Below are 19490 nucleotides of genomic sequence, written 5' to 3'. Positions count from 1 at the left end.
GTTTCCTAGTTCTGCTGGATCTCTCAGCAGCTTTTGACACCACCGACCATAACATCCTCCTGGACCATCTAGAGGGGCTGGGAGCTGGGGGCACTGTCATACAGTGGTTCCGCTCCTTCCTCCTGGGCCGTGTTCAGAAAGTGGTGGTGGGGGATGAGTGTTCAAACCCCTGGGCTCTCACTTGTGGGGTGCCTCAGGGTTCCGTCCTCTCCCCCATGCTTTTTAATATCTATATGAAGCCGCTGGGAGAGATCACCAGGGGGTTTGGGCTGGGTGTTCATCAGTATGCAGATGATACCCAGCTCTACCTCTCTTTCAAATCAGAACCAGTGAAGGCGGTGAAGGTCCTGTGTGAGTGCCTGGAGGTGGTTGGAGGATGGATGGCGGCTAACGGATTGAGTTTGAATCCTGACAAGACAGAAGTACTGTTCTTGGGGGACGGGGGGGCGGGCTGGTGTGGGGGACTCCCTGGTCCTGAATGGGGTAACTGTGCGCCTAAAGGACCAGGTGCACAGCCTGGGAGTCATTTTGGACTCACAGCTGTCCATGGAGGCACAGGTTAATTCTGTGCCCTGGACAGCTGTCTATCAGCTCCACCTGGTACTCAGGCTGAGACCCTACCTGCCCACAGAATGTCTCACCAGAGTGGTGCATGCTCTAGTTATCTCCTTCTTGGACTACTGCAATGCGCTCTACGTGGGGCTACCTTTGAAGGTGACCCGGAAACTGCAATTAATCCAGAATGCGGCAGCTAGACTGGTGACTGGGAGTGGCTGCCTGGACTACATAACACCAGTCCTGAGAGATCTGCATTGGCTCCCAGTACGTTTCCGAGCACAATTCAAAGTGTTGGTGCTGACCTTTAAAGCCCTAAATGGCCTCGGTCCTGTATACCTGAAGGAGCGTCTCCACCCATCATTCAGCCCGGACACTGAAATCCAGCGCCAAGGGCCTTCTGGCGGTTCCCTCATTGCAAGAAGTGAGGTTACAGGGAACCAAACAGAGGGCCTTCTCGGTAGTGGCGCCCACCCTGTGGAACTCCCTCCCTTCAGATGTGAGGGAAATAAGCAGCTATCTTACCTTTAAAAGACATCTGAAGGTAGCCCTGTTTAGGGAAATTTTTAATTTTTGACGTTTTATCATGTTTTTAATATTCTGTTGAGAGCCGCCCAGAGTGGCTGGGGAAACCCAGCCAGATGGGTGGGCTATAAACAAATAATTATTATTATTATTATTATTATTATTATTATTATTATTATTATTATTATCATCATCATCATCACCATTAAAGTAGGCTTGTGAATTTTACTTGATTTTACGATTTTATCTCTTGTAAACCACTTTGAGGTTTTTACAATCAATCAGTGTATAAATTTTATGAAATAAATAAATTATTTCCCCTTTAAAAGATATTTTTGTTGTTGTTTGTAATGATTTGTGTTTGAATTTCTACCACATACTAGAAATCCAACAAAATACACCACAGAAACCATTAATGGGATTATTTTTTCACCCATTGGATGAAGGTGAAAGGGGTGTGAAGAATATGGTAAGTGAATGAATATGGTTGAATGGGAAAGGAAAAGGTGTGGCCCAAATAAGAAAAGGTAGAGCAAAGAGTTTGGGGCTCAAGTGGATGCAACAGACACTGGAGCTGCCTCTGTTTAAACCACTAAAAGAAAGGGGCAAAATCATCCAGGAAATATCCAGCTCATAAGGGTAGGCTCATACAGGCATATCCGCTGAATATACCCCCTGTCCTCAAAAGCACAGAAGACTGGTGCTTGTTGGTCCACCTGGATCCATTTTAACTTAAACCTCTATAATTTAGTACCATTGAGAACAACCAGCACATTGAAATGCATCCAACAAACATCTATTGAATTATTTTTGCACGAGCATTCTGGTGGTGCTTTGTAAACTCAATTTTTGTTCTAGTGGGAATTATGTATGGGCAATTTCATCCGTATCAACTTCCAGTTGACAGGCATGTACTTTATCATTCTTGAGAAAACAGATTTGTGCTTTATAAATCTAAACTTGACTTTCTGGTAGTCATGCAGCAATAATTTGAAACACTTCTGTGTTTCATATAAGAGTTTCAATTGATGTTTTATGGAAAACTTTTGGCATTGTGGTGCTGAATACACCTAACTCAGGAAAGAGTTGCTGCTTTGTGGTAGAGTACATTCTTTGCATGTAGATGACCCTGGGTGCCATGGCCAGTTTCTCCAAGTAGACCTGGACTGTCTAAAATCCTGGAGAGCCACTGCCAGGCAATGGAGCTAAATGAATCAGCTCCCAGCATGTGCAAGAGGGAATGCCAACTCAACACACCACACAAGGCATCACAGTCCATAATTTACCAATGTACAAAAAACATGTTATATGTGCAGGGACCCACTTGACTGTATGGCTATGCATCATGAGCCAATACTTGGCTTGCAAAGCATGTGTGCTACCACGGAGCTACAGTCGTTCTCCACATATCCACTGGATTCTAGAGAATATGCATACATTTGCCCTTTCATTCACTAGAGACTAAACATTCTGTTCTATGTCACCCCAATCTCTGAGCAATGTAGGATTTCCGGAGTTCCAGGAGCTTACCAGGGGTTTGTGTTTCCTTTGGAATGAGGTACAGCAGAGGCTGTGGTGTCCTTATGACACATATATACAACCTGAGCCTATACTGGAGGGGTTCACAGCATTCGCACCGCAAGAGGCTCTTGCTTCTCCCACAGCCACAGCATTGGATTTCAGCAGAAATCAGGCATGGCACTGACTTTCTGCCTTCCCAGCCTGCAGCCTTGCTTCCAGCTTCCACCTCACATAACTCCACTCTCCACCCTGAATTTTGTCTTTCTAACTACCAGTGAGTTGAGGGAGAGAAGCCCTCCAAAGAAGGAGACTCCACCACACTCCTTGGCAGCAAATTCCACTGTCGAACAGCTCTTACTGTCAGGAAGTTCTTCCTAATGTTTAGGTGGTATCTTTTTTCTTGTAGTTTGGAACCATTGCTCCGTGTCCACTTCTCTGGAGCAGCAGAAGCCCACCCATTTTTTTTCTGGCACAGATCTACTTCCTTTGTTACCTTAACATTCCTTTTGTTACCTTACCATTACCTCACCAGGAAGCCAGCCTGGCTATTTCAGGAATTTGAACCCTTGCTTAGATTTTAACACATGTTGGATCCAGGGATTAGAAGGGTCTTGGCATATAACCTGCCCTCCCCATCTCATAACAATACCAATATTCCTTAGATTCTTTCTGGAGAATATCATCTCTTTCCTTTCAAAGGCAAGTAGTTCCCAACCTTTTCAGACCCAGGGCCCACTTTTACCCCTGGACCACAACAGGATCCCTTTTTAATTATTTATGTAGCTGTCTGTATTTGTTTTTCTCCTCTCTTTGCTGCCACATTGTTGTTGCTGTTCTTTGGTTCTTCTCTTAAAAATACCACCATAAACAACAGCTACCAAAAAAATTGTGTTAGTGATACAGCACAATCCACCTTAGAAAAGGATGGGTGATGCAGTTGTGGATCAAGACTTACCAAATGAAAGCATTTACCTACAATTCTGTTCATACATGGAAGAAGAGAGTCTGTACCAACAATGATGTTCAAGTGTTGGGGTTGGGAAATGACAGGACATGACTGTGGTTGCCTCCAGACTGTCAGAATTTTGTGGGAGGCCAGATAATCCCCCTATCAGGGAGACTCAGAGGCCACCAGTTGCTAATCCTACCATGGATGCTTCCTGTGTCTTGCTTTGCAGCTTTAGATGCCTCGTGTCTTTCTTTTTAGCACTTAGCCACCCAAGGTAAATGTCACACCGGATATATATAATATGTGCAAAAACTCTTCCTCCCTCTCTTTCTTTCTCTCTCCATCCCACACTTCCTTGATGGCAAATATTGGCTCGAAAGTTTTTGGCTTCTAATGTGATCAGTGAGACAAGCACTCTGGAAGGAGGCATTGCAGGGATGTTGCTATAGAAACCACCAAAGGAGGAAGATAAAACAGGGACACTTTTTCTTTCCAGCAGGTAGTGATTCAGCCGAGCCGTCCTCCAGGCAGCTCTGGGAGTGACACACAGACGTTTCTTTTCTGCAGAAGGTCATGGTTTCAGGAAGCAAGAAGGGAAGTGTTTTACTCTGTGCTGATTCCTTTCCTGTTTGTAATGGTATGGTAGAATATCCAAGGCAGGACTTCCCTGCTTGATGGTCATGTGCATTTAAATGCTCTATGTGCTGTGTGGTGTGTCATACAGCATATGCACACGCTAAAGAGGAAATTCTCCACTAACAAACACTGAGTTCTGCAACCTGTGTAAATCATGAATGCTATCACTATTTCTCTTGTTTTGGATAGTTATGGGGGCTAGGTGGGATATTGAAGCCCCACTTCTATCAATGGAGATCTATTTCAGCCAACCCTCCTCTGTCTTCTGAAATTTCAGCAGTTCTAGTGAAGCTTGCTCTTTCATTTTTTAAAAAGAGGTTTTTAGAGATAAAGTTTAGATCTAAATAAACCCAAACCAAACTGCAGCCAGTATAAAATTATGTGGATTTCTGTGCTAAAGGCTTGCTAGGAAAGAGGGAGGAAAGTGGAGAGAGCTCCCCGCCCATAGAGCAGCCCCCCTCGCCCATCTGCATGAACCGTCCTGGGTATGTCACCTGGTTAAAAAGAGTGATGCCCATTGCAGGTGCTCGTTGCTTGCCTGGAATCAGGAGATTTTGCTGTGCTCCAAAGCAAGAGTGATCAAATGCTTCAACTGCCCCCAATGCAGAAATGGGATAGAGTGATTTACTGTCACCAGAGGCTAGCTAGAAGCAGACAAAATTCAGTGCAGTGGATCAGTCATGCAGCAACACTCTGAGCAACCTCTTCTGTGCCTTCTGTGCCTTCAGTTACTTTGGGGTTCACTTGGAGTAGAAGCATAATGTTACAAATCTAGGGTAGCAAAGATTTGGGGCACAAGGGCACCCATAAATACTAGAAAGAAAACAATGCCCGACCTGAAGAATTTGGAGCAAATGATTCAGCAGAGGAAACACAGCCCAGAATAACTAAGGAGATAGTACAAGAATACTTGGCTAGTTTAGATGTATTCAAGTCTCCAGGGCCAGATGAACTGCATCCAAGAGTATTAAAAGAACTGGCAGATGTGATCTCAGAACCACTGGCACTCATCTTTGAGAATTCCTGGAGAACAGGCGAGGTCCCGGCAGACTGGAGGAGGGCAAATGTTGTCCCTATTTTCAAAAAGGGGAAAAGAGAGGACCCAAATAATTACCGCCCAGTCAGTCTGACATCAATACCAGGGAAGATTCTGGAGCAGATCATTAAGCAAACAGTCTGTGAGCACCTAGAAAGGAATACCATGATCACCAATAGTCAGCATGGATTTCTGAAAAATAAGTCATGTCAGACTAACCTGATCTCGTTTTTTGACAGAATTACAAGCCTGGTAGATGAAGGGAACGCAGTGGATGTAGTCTACCTTGATTTCAGCAAGGCATTTGACAAGGTGCCCCATGATATTCTCGTAAAGAAGCTGGTAAAATGCGGACTTGACTATGCTACCACTCAGTGGATTTGTAACTGGCTGACTGACCGAACCCAAAGGGTGCTCATCAATGGTTCCTCTTCATCCTGGAGAAGAGTGACTAGTGGGGTGCCACAGGGTTCTGTCTTGGGCCCGGTCTTATTCAACATCTTTATCAACGACTTGGATGATGGACTCAAGGGCATCCTGATCAAATTTGCAGATGACACCAAACTGGGAGGGGTGGCTAACACCCCAGAGGACAGGATCACACTTCAAAACGACCTTGACAGATTAGAGAACTGGGCCCAAACAAACAAGATAAATTTTAACAGGGAGAAATGTAAAGTTTGGGCAAAAAAAATGAGAGGCACAAATACAAGATGGGTGACACCTGGCTTGAGAGCAGTACATGTGAAAAGGATCTAGGAGTCTTGGTTGACCACAAGCTTGACATGAGCCAACAGTGTGATGCGGCAGCTAAAAAAGCCAATGCAATCCTGGGCTGCATCAATAGGAGTATAGCGTCTAAATCAAGGGAAGTAATAGTGCCACTATATTCTGCTCTGGTCAGACCTCACCTGGAGTACTGTGTCCAGTTCTGGGCACCACAGTTCAAGAAGGACACTGACAAACTGGAACGGGTCCAGAGGAGGGCAACCAAAATGGTCAAAGGCCTGGAAACGATGCCTTATGAGGAATGGCTAAGGGAGCTGGGCATGTTTAGCCTGGAGAAGAGGAGGTTAAGGGGTGATATGATAGCCATGTTCAAATATATAAAAGGATGTCACATAGAGGAGGGAGAAAGGTTGTTTTCTGCTGCTCCAGAGAAGCGGACATGGAGCAATGGTTCCAAACTACAAGAAAGAAGATTCCACCTAAACATTAGGAAGAACTTCCTGACAGTGAGAGCTGTTCGACAGTGGAACTTGCTGCCAAGGAGTGTGGTGGAGTCTCCTTCTTTGGAGGTCTTTAAGCAGAGGCTTGACGACCATATGTCAGGAGTACTCTGATGGTGTTTCCTGCTTGGCAGGGGGTTGGACTCGATGGCCCTTGTGGTCTCTTCCAACTCTATGATTCTATGATTCTATGATTCTAGAATTGGTGAGTGTTTGAAATTAATAAATGGCAGAATTTAGATAATATTTGGAATGTTGGAGGGAAGGTGCCAGGCCAGTGAAAAATACAGGCTAAGCTTGGAAAGGCTACAGAGAGGCAACAGGGTGCTCCCTTGCATCTGTCATTGTTGCTGCCGCCGCAGCTCAGGACAAAGGCTGACTCCACTGGTGGAGGAAATAGGAATATTCCAGGATCAAATCAGAAGCATGGATGGCTTTTGTAATTCCAGGACCATCCCTGGAAAATCGGGACACTTGGAGGGCATGGAAGTAAATAGCCCTCATTTAGTTCAATGGGGTTTCCATTGCTTGGGGGATGTTGGAGGATATGGGATAGAGGTCATTAAGAATGACTAAAGGTGCCAGAAGCAAGTCATTAATCCAGGGCAGAGGCGGGAGTTCCCATGGTTATCATGGGTGGAGAAAGGTTTAGGATTTCAGTTTCCATGGCTAGGAAAACAGGGGAGAGGCAGGCTGTGCTCACAGGAAAAATGTTTTATTTCACAAGGCTTGGTTTGTTTTTTTCTGGCAGTGGTCTTTGGGATGGAGAAGGGTGGAGCCAGAACTCCAGGCAGAGGCCATGTGGGGCAGAACCATATTGGAGGCTGAGACAGAGCCATGGAGATGATGGCAAGCAGGATGCCGTGGACCCCACTGCTGCACTGCTGTTGGGAGCAAGCCTCTCTTGAGATGGAACCCTCTCCAAAGTTAGACCCAGGTGTCAATATGTGTACAATAAACTACATTTCTTAAAGACACTAGTCTCTGCTGTGCCTTGACTTCTCAACAGAAACACAACTCCGCATGAGCGCCTGGAACCCTTGGAATCTTGTGTAGCCACTCAGCAGAAATTGGGGTGGTGTGTAACATTAATTATCTAATCCCTTTCTCATAGATTGTTTGCTCATGGCTCATACATTGGGAAATTAACGCCATAAGAGAGGAATGCAAGAGAAAAGTTATTTAGGAAGGAAATGGTGAGCAAGGCAGATCCAAAGACAGTATCTGAAAAGACTGCAGACTGCAGAATTAGGCAGAAAGCTGGGCATTAGAGCTCTGAGGTCAGCTTGGAGTGTGCTTAGCTCCTCTCTGAGTGTGTGTCAGCTGCTTTCCCTCTCCCATGAGCAAAGCCAGGAGGATTCAGTTGTGCACTCCAGACAATCCTCTGTGGCCCTCTGAAGTTGGGATCAGCTGCCATCTGTTCCATCAGCATCTTGGCAAAAGTTCAAGTCATTTCTTTTAATTGCACATGAGTATCAGAACTGCTCCATCCCCATCAAAAAGCAAGCTCTTCATTTTTCAGATGACATATTATTCAGAGTATGCAAGAAAACTCAGCTTGATAAAATAGGCGGGCTAGGAGGAAAACCCAAGCAGCTGCCATCTGGCTACAATTCTTCTCTGGTTGTTCTTCATTTATTATTGGCATGGCATCTTGACTATGCGCTAAAAAAACTAATGCCATTGCCATCATCAAAGCATCTAAAAGTTCACTACAGCTGCCACCCTAAAGGCACTTCTGGGGAGAGTAACTTAATGGGGCATGTCTGAGAAGACGTGTATAGGACTGGGTGACAGAGAGAAGGCAGAACTACTCAACACCTACTTTGCCTCTGTCTTCCCCCAAAAGGAAAGCGATGCCCAACTGGGTGATAACAGAATAAATGACGAAAGGAGGGAGCTGCAGCCCAAGATAGCAAAAAAGGTAGTAAGGAACTCCTAACTAGTTTAAATAAATTCAGATTTCCAGCACCCGTTGAACTGCATTCAAGGGTACTAAAGGAGCTTGTGGATGTAATCTCAGAGCCTTTGTCTATGATCTTTGAGAATTATTGGAGAACGGGTGAGGTTCCTGCAGACTGGAGGTGAACAAATGGTGTCCTCATCTTCAAAAGGTGTGTGGGGGGGGTTTGAAGACCAAGGTAACTACTGACTGGTGAGCTTGACATCAATCAATACCAGGAAAGGTCCTAGAAAAGATAATTCAACAATTGAACTTAGCACTTAGAAAAGGATGCCGTGATTACCAAGACCCAACATAGGTTTCTCAAAAATAGGCCATGTCAGGCAAATCTCATTTCTTTTTTTGATGGAGTTACAAGCTTGATGGATCAGGGGAATGCTGTGGACATAGTATATCTTGATTTAAGTAAGGCTTTTGAGAAACTAGCCCATTATATTCTTGTGAGAAAGTAAAATGTGGGTTGAAAGAGATAACTGTTAGGTGGATTTGTGGCTGGTTGACTGACTGAATGCAAAGAATACTCATTGATGGTTCCTCATCATCCAGGGAAAAAGTGACAAGTGGGGTGCCATAGGGTTCTGTCCTTGGCCCGTTGTTGTTCAATGTCTTTATAAATGACTTGGATGAAGGGTAGCTAATGCCTCAGAAAACAGAATCTGAGTTAAAGATGACCTTAACAGATTGGAGAACTGGTCGCAAGCTAACATAATGAATTTCATTAGGGACAAATGTAATATTCTGCACTTAGGCAGGAAGAACCAGATGCACAAATCTAAGATGGGAGACAACTGGCTTACTAGCAGTCCATGTGAAAAGGATCTAGGGGTCTTGGTGGAGCACAAGCTTAGCATGAGTCAACAGTGTGATGCAGCAGCAAAAAAAAGCTAATGCTATTTTAGGCTGCATCCACAGAAGTCTAGCGTCTGGATCAAGGGAACTAATAGTCTCACTCTGTTCTGCCTTGGTCAAACCACAGGAGCACTGGAGGCCCCTAGTAAGTCATTTGGAGCTTTCTGAAAGGAAAACTTTGGAAAATCAAGATTAGTTTTGTGATCGTCACTCTTCCCCCCACCCCCACATGGTAGGATGTTCTAGAAGGAACATTTTAGAGAGCCAGTTTTCCCACAAAGAACAGAAGGCTGGAGATTGATGGTGTTTTGCATTATCTGTTTCTTCAGCATCCAGACATACAGTGTGAGTCTGAATAGCAGCCTGCCTTGGGAGCCTCCCTCCCATCCCAGTGTCATCTTACCAGCCAGCTGCAAAGCTGCATTCAAACTCTTTTGTTTAGCTGTCAGGAGTGGGCCCAGTTGTGAGAGGCCACCAGCTATCAAAGGCCGTTGATCCATCTTTCAAATCAAACTGTACCAAAGTCTTCTCCGAAGAAGGGCATTCTGCATGCCAAAAAGAGGGTGTGAGCTACAGTATATACATCAGTTTGAAAAGTGTGTATGCTAGAAAACCAGTAGTAATTCCCCACTGTTTCCTTTAGCTGAGAAGAGACCTCTCAGGCTAGATGACCTCAGGTGTTCCTTCTGACCTAGAATCTGGAAGCGGCACTTAGGTGAAGTGCTCTCATTCTCTAATGGCACTGCAGCACTGTGCTCTGTCAAATTTGCTCAGAATGCCTAATCTGACCGAGTGCGTAGCCAAGCCAGCCCAAGGTAATGCTTGCTGCTGCCCAAAGACGCCAACAGGCCATGTGTCAAAAAGCTTTCTGTGACAAGGGTCAGCAAGTGTTTAAAATTTGATGCTGGGAGCACGGCATGATCAAAGTAAAGTATTGCACTTCGGCAAAAAAAAAATGAGAGGCACAAATACAAGATGGGTGACACCTGGCTTGAGAGCAGTACATGTGAAAAGGATCTAGGAGTCTTGGTTGACCACAAACTTGACATGAGCCAACAGTGTGACGCGGCAGCTAAAAAAGCCAATGCAATTCTGGGCTGCATCAATAGGAGTATAGCGTCTAGATCAAGGGAAGTAATAGTGCCACTGTATTCTGCTCTGGTCAGACCTCACCTGGAGTACTGTGTCCAGTTCTGGGCACCACAGTTCAAGAAGGACACTGACAAACTGGAACGGGTCCAGAGGAGGGCAACCAAAATGGTCAAAGGCCTGGAAACGATGCCTTATGAGGAATGGCTAAGGGAGCTGGGCATGTTTAGCCTGGAGAAGAGGAGGTTAAGGGGTGATATGATAGCCATGTTCAAATATATAAAAGGATGTCACATAGAGGAGGGAGAAAGGTTGTTTTCTGCTGCTCCAGAGAAGTGGACACGGAACAATGGTTCCAAACTACAAGAAAGAAGATTCCACCTAAACATTAGGAAGAACTTCCTGACAGTAAGCTGTTCGACAGTGGAATTTGCTGCCAAGGAGTGTGGTGGAGTCTCCTTCTTTGGAGGTCTTTAAGCAGAGGCTTGACGACCATATGTCAGGAGTGCTCTGATGGTGTTTCCTGCTTGGCAGGGGGTTGGACTCGATGGCCCTTGTGGTCTCTTCCAACTCTATGATTCTATGATTCTATGATTCTATGAAAATGCCCCTCCTCACTCTCTCTCCAAGTCATAAAGCAAGCCCTCACTTTCGGATTGGCACAAATCAGGCCACAGTTTTGCACAATGCCATTTGGAACAAATTTGTGCTAGAGGCATCTTGTAAATGTGCTGGTTTTACAGCCAGAAAATAAGACCTGTGGGATCCCCTCCTTGTCCCACAACACCAGACTTCTCTGGAGTGCAGCAGAAATGGCAGTGTCCTGAGCCCAGTCTTGGAGGCAGCTTCCCAACAATTGAAGCTAATGATACTGGGGAGGACCATCAGGCAAGCAAGGCACACAACCAGACCCCACCCACTGGCCAAAGAAGAAACAGCTAAAAGAGGCTTTCATCCCCTTCCCTACCAGGTAGAACCTTCGCTTTTAACTACCAGTTTCCCTGGGGCTGCTGAAGTGGGCCAAGGGAGGGACACTAACTGGCCCATTCAACTACATGGGGATTGCCTCCCTCCTGTGTGCCAGAATGAATACAAGTGTGAACTTTGGAACTAAGAACTAATGCATGTTTGTTGCTTTCCTCTTCCCTCCTAATGACCTTTCCTTTTTTGTTGTTTTTTTTAGCTTGTAAGTCAGTGGGTAGTGACTGTCTTTTTTATATAGATATTGTAAGCCACTTTTGAAAGCCTTTTTTGGCTGAAGTGGGATAACAATGCTTGAACTAAATGAGTAATAATTTTGCTGGAGAACATTCAGGTCAAATGTACTTCCAGTTAACTGGAAGGTAAAGAGACATGTGTGGCATAAACTGGTTTTGCAAAAGCAGTTTTGTGATTCCTCATGGCCTTCTCTTTAAATGATCTTGTCTCACTTCCCATTACTGTATATCCTGCAATATCCCTACTCCTGATCTTCCCGCCATCTCTTCAGCTTCAGCCACCTGAAGGCCCCCTGCACTCTAAAAAAGGGCCATTTCCCCCTTTCTTTTCATTATGTCTGGGACTCCCTATCAGAGCACCTAAGCTGGTGCGACTCTTACTGCTTTCTTCGTTCAAAGCTAACAGCAGATTCGGCAACAATAATATTAAGCATAGGTCTTAAGGATCCAACAAATGGAAGTAAGGGAGAGAAAAAGTTTATTGAAACAGTCTGCTCTGTTGTGCAGAAGTGTGATATGTGTTGTCTCTGGTCCCCTGAATGAATTCCTCTCTCACACACACTCATTTATCTATGTCCAAATTTAGAAACACAATAAATGCAGAACCATTTAAATAAATACTTTTAAAGCATCCAGACAGTAGGGGCGAAACTAGGCTTTATTTTACCCAGGTCAAAGACCCCCTCCAAAGCTCCCCTGATCTCCATAGGGAGCTCATTCCACAAAATGGGCACCATAGTGCAAAATGCCCTGCTCCAATCCTAGCCAAATGACAGGACAGTCAGACAGACTCCTTCCACAAATCGCAGCTACCTGGGCAGACTATATGGGGAAAAGGCTCTATTGCACCAAGTGCTTATTCACGATTCTCAGCTCTCTCAAAAGGAGAAGCTTCTAGGCCTCATTGTGGTAGAGGATAGCTATCAAAGTGGGGCATCAATCTTCTAAAGCTTTGCAATTGGGAAGGCTCAGGGAGAGATTTCCAGCAGCTGTGATAGAAGTAGATCCTTTAGATAGTGACAATCACTAGAACATAATGGAAATACATTTTTGTGCTCTTCATTCTCCTCTCCATGTTGCTCTCCATTAACCCTCAGTGCCTTTGTCCTCTGCCCTTGCCTGCTGTTTGCCAGCCTTCCCAATGCCGCTTTCACCCTTCCTCCTGACTTACAGACCGAGGATGAAGTATCTAACCGAGTGAGGGATATATTGAGATCTCAAAGAAAGCTATCAGTTCTGCTGATGCTGCAAAGGAGTTTATGTCTAATAAATCACATTTGATTCAATTCTTAGTGCAAATAATCCAATATCATTTACATAAGTGGTATAATATGCATAATACATTCTTCTCCTCCCAGCAAATTTTCAGAATCGAGGTTGTTGGATTTTTTTGGGTTCTGCAGCAGCAGTAAACTGGCATAGTAATGGATAAATAAAACATGTCAAATATTTGCACAAAACCATCAAATTCATGCAAATTAAGCACATAATTACAAATCTGTCAAATGTGTACTGTTTCTACACATCTGCACATCCCTTTTCTCTTTGCTCCTATATCCTGCTTAACACCCCCTGACAGTGACCTTGGGGTCTGAAGCCAGGAACGTGGTTATAGCATATGGTTTCGTTTTGCGGGCCAGAGCTAATATGCCTCGCAACATTTCAAGGAAGGAAATGGGCATTCTTGTGTAGTGGCTCTCCTGTTACAACACCAACAGCACAGCATATGCCTCCTGCTGAATGTTGCATTCATTTGCTCCACCTACACTAACTTGGAAGCTAGCATGTGTTAGTAAACTGAACCCACAACAGTTTTCTGTTGTTGTCATTTTAAGCTGGTTTAATCAAATGTTTCCACCCACAATAGATCCGCTTGTATGATTCAGTTCCAACACATTCGGAAAGCACTACAGCTAAATGATGATTACGTGGCCTAATGGATAAGGTGTCTGAATTTAGACTAGAAGACTAAGGATTTGAGTCCCTTCATGGTTGGTTATCTGTGAAGAAAGTTCCTGATATTTTTGAGAGCCAGTGTGGGGTAGTGGTTAGAGTATCAGAATAGTACCTGGGAGACCAGGGTTCAAATTGCCACTCGGCCATGAAGCTACCTGGGTGACTTTGGGCCAGGCACTACCTCTCAGCCTAATCTACCTCACAGGGTTGTTATGGGGATAAAAGGAGATGTGAGGAAAACCATTTATGCCACCTTGAGCTCCTTGGAGAAAAAGGTGGGATATAAATGGAATGAATAAGTAAACAAACTGTCATTTAAGGGTGCAAAACATTGCTGCAAAAAGGGGGGGGGGACCTCTGCCCATATGAACTTGCCTGGACCCTGTGATCATCACCTGAGGTCCTTCTTCATGTTCCCCCTCCTTGAGAGGTCCAGAAAGTTGTAAAAGAAGAATGGGCCTTTTTTGCAGTGGCTCCCTGCTTCTGGAATACTTTCCCCAGGGAGACTCACCTGGCGCCTTTGTTAGATATCTTTAAGTGCCAGGTGAAAATATCTCTCTATAACCAGGCCTTTGGCTAATTAACATTCCTTTTAAATGTGTTTATGGGGGCGGGCTATTGGTTTCTTTTGCTTTATTGTGAATTTTGTGTTCTTAGTTTCTATTGTTATGTTGTGAACTGCCCTGTGGTCTTCGGATGAAGGACAGAATACAAACTTAATAAATAAAAATAATAAATAATATATAGAAAGGATAGTTCCTGGATGCCAAGATCCAAGTTTGGGGCAAGGATCTGGGAGACCAGGGTTCAAATCTTCACTCAGCCACAAAGCTAATCACAGTCTCTCAGTATAACCTACCTCACAGGGCTGTTGTGAGGATAAAATGTGCAGGAGGAAGAACCATGTGTCTCACCTTCAGCTCCTTGGAGGCAAAGGCAGGATATATAAGTAATTAATAAAAAACAATCCTGAGTACACCCAACAACTTAAAAAGAAGTGTCACCAGGATCACACATGAAGATATATTACAGACCTCTGGATTCATTGGAGGCAGGTGTCCCAGAACAGGGAGTGTCTCAGAACCCCAACGTCCCTTTGCTTTCTTTGGATTACTTGATTCTATTGATCGCTTCTTTTCCAATCTTACAGAAGGCAGAAACCTGTTCAGAGATGTATGGTCGCAACTCCTAAGCGGAAGAGATTCAAAGTGCCAATTAAGGCATCCTGCCAGTTCCACTGCAGAAGAGCCTTGCCCTTGTGAAGGGAAAGGGAGTCCGCAGACCAGTTTCTATGGGAGATTTTACTACCTGGATCAATGCGGCTGTATTTCAGCCAGAATCAATCCAGGAATTTGGAAAGGTAGCCAGACTAGAACATGACCCCCTCCTTGTACAAACGCACACATTCACTCAGCTCACTTCCCCCAAGAGGAAACTAAGGGATGACTGATGTGTTATGGCCCTCTTGTGGAGTGCAATGCAAACCACATCTGTGCCATGGTTTCTTTAAGCAATGTGTGTGTTGTGACAAGGGCTGTCAACCAATTAAACCGTTTCTAGTTGATAAATCATCTGCCTTTCCATGGATTAATTGCTTAATCAATTTTAATAATGGTGCATATGACCAAAACCTCATAGTCACAGTTTGAAGACAATTTGCAGTTTAATACAAAGACAGTATGACCGTGTTTAAAAGGTAAAGGTAAAGGACTCCTGACAGTTAAGTCCAGTCGCGAACGACTCTGGGGTTGCGGTGCTCATCTCGCTTTACTGGCTGAGGGAGCCAGACAGCTTTTCCGGGTCATGTGGCCAGCATGACTAAGCCACTTCTGGTGAAACCAGAGCAGCGCACGGAACGCCGATTACCTTCCCACCGGAGCGGTATCTATTTATCTACTTGCACTTTTTGGCATGCTTTCGAACTGCTAGGTTGGCAGGAGCTGGGACTGAGCAACGGGAACTCACCCCATCGTGGGGATTCGAACCACCAACCTTCCGATCGGCAAGCCCTAGGCTCAGTGGTTTAGACCACAGCCCACCCACGTCCCAGTTAGACTGGTACTAAACAGCAAAAAAAAAAAAAAAAAAAGCACATTATGTATTCCCCTCTCCATTGAGGGGACATATGACCATATGACCATGTTTACTCAGGAGGAAATCCCATTCCATTCAATTAGCCTTTTTCACTGGGAGGCTCTGTAAGGTTGTGCTTAAAATCTCATTACAAGGAAAGGCCATCTTTTTCACAAATGTTTCCTTTGCTCCATATTACAGTATCATATGAGTGATTGGGAATGATTATGGAAAAAATATATTTGATTCACTCTATGTTATAATTTAAGAGAAAACGTACTGAAAATGCAATACAGGTGGTATTTAATCCCAGTCAAATTGGCAAAGATATATAAGAAGAACACAAACATTTGTTGGAGGTGTAAAGAAGGAATAGGCACATTTATCCACATGTGGTGGAAGTGCAAGAAAATAAGAGAATTCTGGGAGGTTATTTATAATGAAATTTTTAAAATGTTTAAATTTTCATTCAACAAAAAACCTGAGGCTTTTTTACTTGGTATTATGTCACGAGAAATTACAAAAACTGCCTGACCTATATTTATGTACATGACCACTGCAGTGAGGATGTCAATAGCAAAAAATTAGAAAAGTAACAATATTCCCATGAAAACTGACTGGTTAGAAAAAATGATTGAATACAGCTTGCAAAATTATCTGGGAGATTAAGAGGAAACACCACACAAAGAGTTAACGGATTGGCCAATATTTAATGATTATCTCAAAACCTATATAGAAAACAGAAATCTCCTTACTGAAGTATAAATAAATCTAATAAATAGAGAAGTTAGATGAGAGGAAGAGAAAAGTTAGGCATTTCACTCCCTCCCCATGTTTCTCTCCCTCTTTAAAAAAGCCAATACGTTTGCAGCCCAAGCAGGCGATGTCACTTAAATGTTGCTTGTTTCTGCAATCAAACAAACTCCTCCAATACACTCCTGCCTGCTCCAAAACTGGAAGTTCTGCCGCGCACAGAGGCACTGCCAGATTTGAGGGTGACCTGGAACAGGTGCCCTCTGCCTGCCACCCCCCCCCCAGCTCTGCTGACTTATTTTACATCTTACTGTTTGCAGCTATTGGCCCTGTGACCCCCCCACCCCAAGCTGGAGACTGATTGACAGAGCTCACAGCTGCTTTCACCCTGGGGTTAGCCATTTCTAAGGATAGCCCGGTAAGAACGTGTGTGTGTGTGTGTGCACGCGCGTGCACATGCCAATCCTGAGAGTACCACATGACACAGCCCTAAGACACAGCTGTTCACTTCTCTCTGTGTTGTACAGCAGGAATGGGGAGCTAGTCAGCCTCCAGATGTTGCTGGATGATGCCTTCTATAATCTCTTGACTGCTAACCATGCTGCTGTGGGCTGATAATAATAATAATAATTTATTATTTATATACTGCCCATCTGATTGTGTTACTCCAGCCACTCTGAGCAGCTTCCAACAAATTAAAAACTTCCCTATACAGGATAGGAAGTTAGTGTCCCACAAACCTCTGGAAGGCACCAGGTTCCCCATCCCTGCTGTTCTGCTCTGACCAGCATCCGTCATCTGATGAAGAAAACAGTTTTCTGGATCCACTGATCTCCAGTCTTATTTTTCCATGATGGCTGGATACATATGGACTTTACTTCAGAGTTGGAGGAAGCAGCTGCCACTCCTTTGTAGCATTTGTTTCATCTCTCCCCGATCAATATAGCCGTAATTGAAATTCTCCCTAATCGGAGTTCCATCTTCTTTTATCTGTTATTTGTAGGGTCCTCTAGATGCTCTGAAGCACAGAGATTTGCCCTTGTGTTAAAAGAAGATGCTCCCTGTCTTTACTTCTGTGCTTCAAAAGAAATCAGGAGGCTAACAAGAGAAGGATGGGAAGAATTTTTGAGGTGTGAGAGTGCCAGATGAGTGTCTTGCTGTTAGATCCCAATGGACCTCTGGCTGAGATCACAGCACAGATAGACATGGATACCCTGTGAAAATTACACCAGCAGAAGTCCCATTTTTACATTTTTCATTAGCCCTTTGCCTATGTTTTGGACATCCATTCATATTTATAGCAGGGATGGGGAGGCCATGGCCCTCCAGATGCTGGACTCCAACTCCCATCAGCCCCAGCTAGCATAGCCATTGATCAGGGATGATAGGAGTTGTAGTCCAACAATATATAGAGGGCTACTGGATTCTCACCTGCCCTGCTTCACATGAACAGAGTTCAATGTTTCTTTTTTAAAATGTTTGTTTTTATACCCCCCCATCCTCCAAGAAGCTCAAGGGGGCTCTCCCTGTGTCTCCATATTATCCTCACAACAATGCTCTGATGAGAGGTGGTGACTGGCCCAAGGTCACCGAGGGGGATTCATGGCTAAGGATTTGTGTCCTCTTCACTGGTGTCCACTTCACTGCACTGCGTGTAATGAATCAAAATCATGAGTGCCACCCCTGAAAAGGCTCTGCCTGAGGTGGCTCAATGGTGGAACATCCAGCAGAAGCCCACTTGAAGATGTAAAGGTGCTTGGAGAAAAATATGGTAAGTGGTGCTCCTCCTATATGCAAACCCAGACTAACTATTGAGGGTTTTCTACACAGATGGGGAACTTGTGACCCTTCAGATGCTGTTGGGTTTTAATCCCTGCCACACCCCACCCCCCGCACAGTCACCTCTAGCATCAGGGAGAGTCATGTATGCAATTGTGCCACTGAGTTTACAACTACCTGGTCACAGAGAGCAAGCCACGCTCCATGTCATGAAAATAGCCACCTACCCTCTGGTGTTGGGAATGACGTGGTTATCCAAACATGATCCAGTGATAGCATGGGGGCAGCAGCCCATAAGGTTTCTTTAAGCTTATTGTCATCTCCATTGTCTAGGCCTTGAGAGCCTAGGCCTTGGGAAGTGATAGCTATGGATTTTATCACCAATCTACCAGAGCTGCAATGTCAGTCGGTGATCCGGGTAGTGGTGGACCTGTTCACAACGATGGCACATTTCATGCCCTTTAAGGGGCTGCTGACAACACAGGAGGCAGCGCAGCCCTTGTGAATCATGTGTTCAAGCTTCATGACTGCCTCTTAGAGTTATTTCAGATTGTGGAATGCAGTTCACCTCACAATTCTGGAAGAAGCTCATGCAGCTACTTGAGGTAGAGGTATGTCTCACCTCGTCAAGGCACCCAGAGACTAACGGAGAGACAGAAAGGATTAATGCCATGATGCAGCAGTACCTCAGGTGCTATGTGAACTATCAGCAGGATGACCGGATGTCCAAGTTGCCCTTGGCAGAGTTTTTGTGTAGAATAATGCCCTTCATGTGTCTATGCAACAACACTTTTTTGCCTGCCACAGGCATCATCCACACACCTTTCCTTCAGAAGTGGACAGCCTGTCAGTGCAAGCAGTGGAGGGGTTCGCTAAAGAGATGGAAGCTATGCATAGTCTGTTGAAGGAACAATTGGACTTGGCCAAGGAGTCGTACAAAAAGAGGGCACTAAGTGCAGGCAGCCTTTTAGAAAGATAAGGGTGGGGGACAAGGTGTGACTGTCCACAAGAGATTTGCCCCAGAAAGGCAGATACAGGAAGTTGGGCCCTTAGTGGGTGGTGCCCTTTGAAGTAATATAGCAGATCAATCAAGTTTCTATGATGATACATCCTGTGGAATCATAGAGCTCTGTTATCCCCGGTAGTTTCTGCACATCCCTTACAGATCCCTAGGGAGGCACCTCCTCCTCCTGTAATGGTGGAGGAACAAGAGGAGTTCAAACTGGAGCAGATTTTGGACTCACGCTGGAGGTGTTGGAAGCTACAGTATCTGATAGTGTGGAAGGGATCTGGCCCAGAGGATAGATCCTGGGAATACACACAGAATGTTCATGTTAGAATACCTGCTCCATGATTGCAG

At 44.7% G+C, this 19490-nt stretch overlaps 1 long non-coding RNA gene across 1 annotated transcript; it reads left to right on the top strand.

The window, feature by feature from the left end:
* The first annotated feature begins 3142 nt into the window (after positions 1-3142).
* LOC309335431 lies at positions 3143-7428 on the top strand. Its single transcript, XR_014153498.1, has 2 exons — positions 3143-3304; positions 7203-7428. It is a non-coding gene; the product is annotated as an uncharacterized lncRNA (long non-coding RNA).
* Positions 7429-19490: the final 12062 nt, after the last annotated feature.

This window comes from Podarcis erhardii, assembly GCF_964252035.2.
Source record: "Podarcis erhardii genome assembly, chromosome: 2".
NCBI lineage: Eukaryota > Metazoa > Chordata > Lepidosauria > Squamata > Lacertidae > Podarcis > Podarcis erhardii.
Note: the sequence above shows the minus strand (reverse complement) of the source record. Positions and strands in the feature narration are given on the sequence as shown.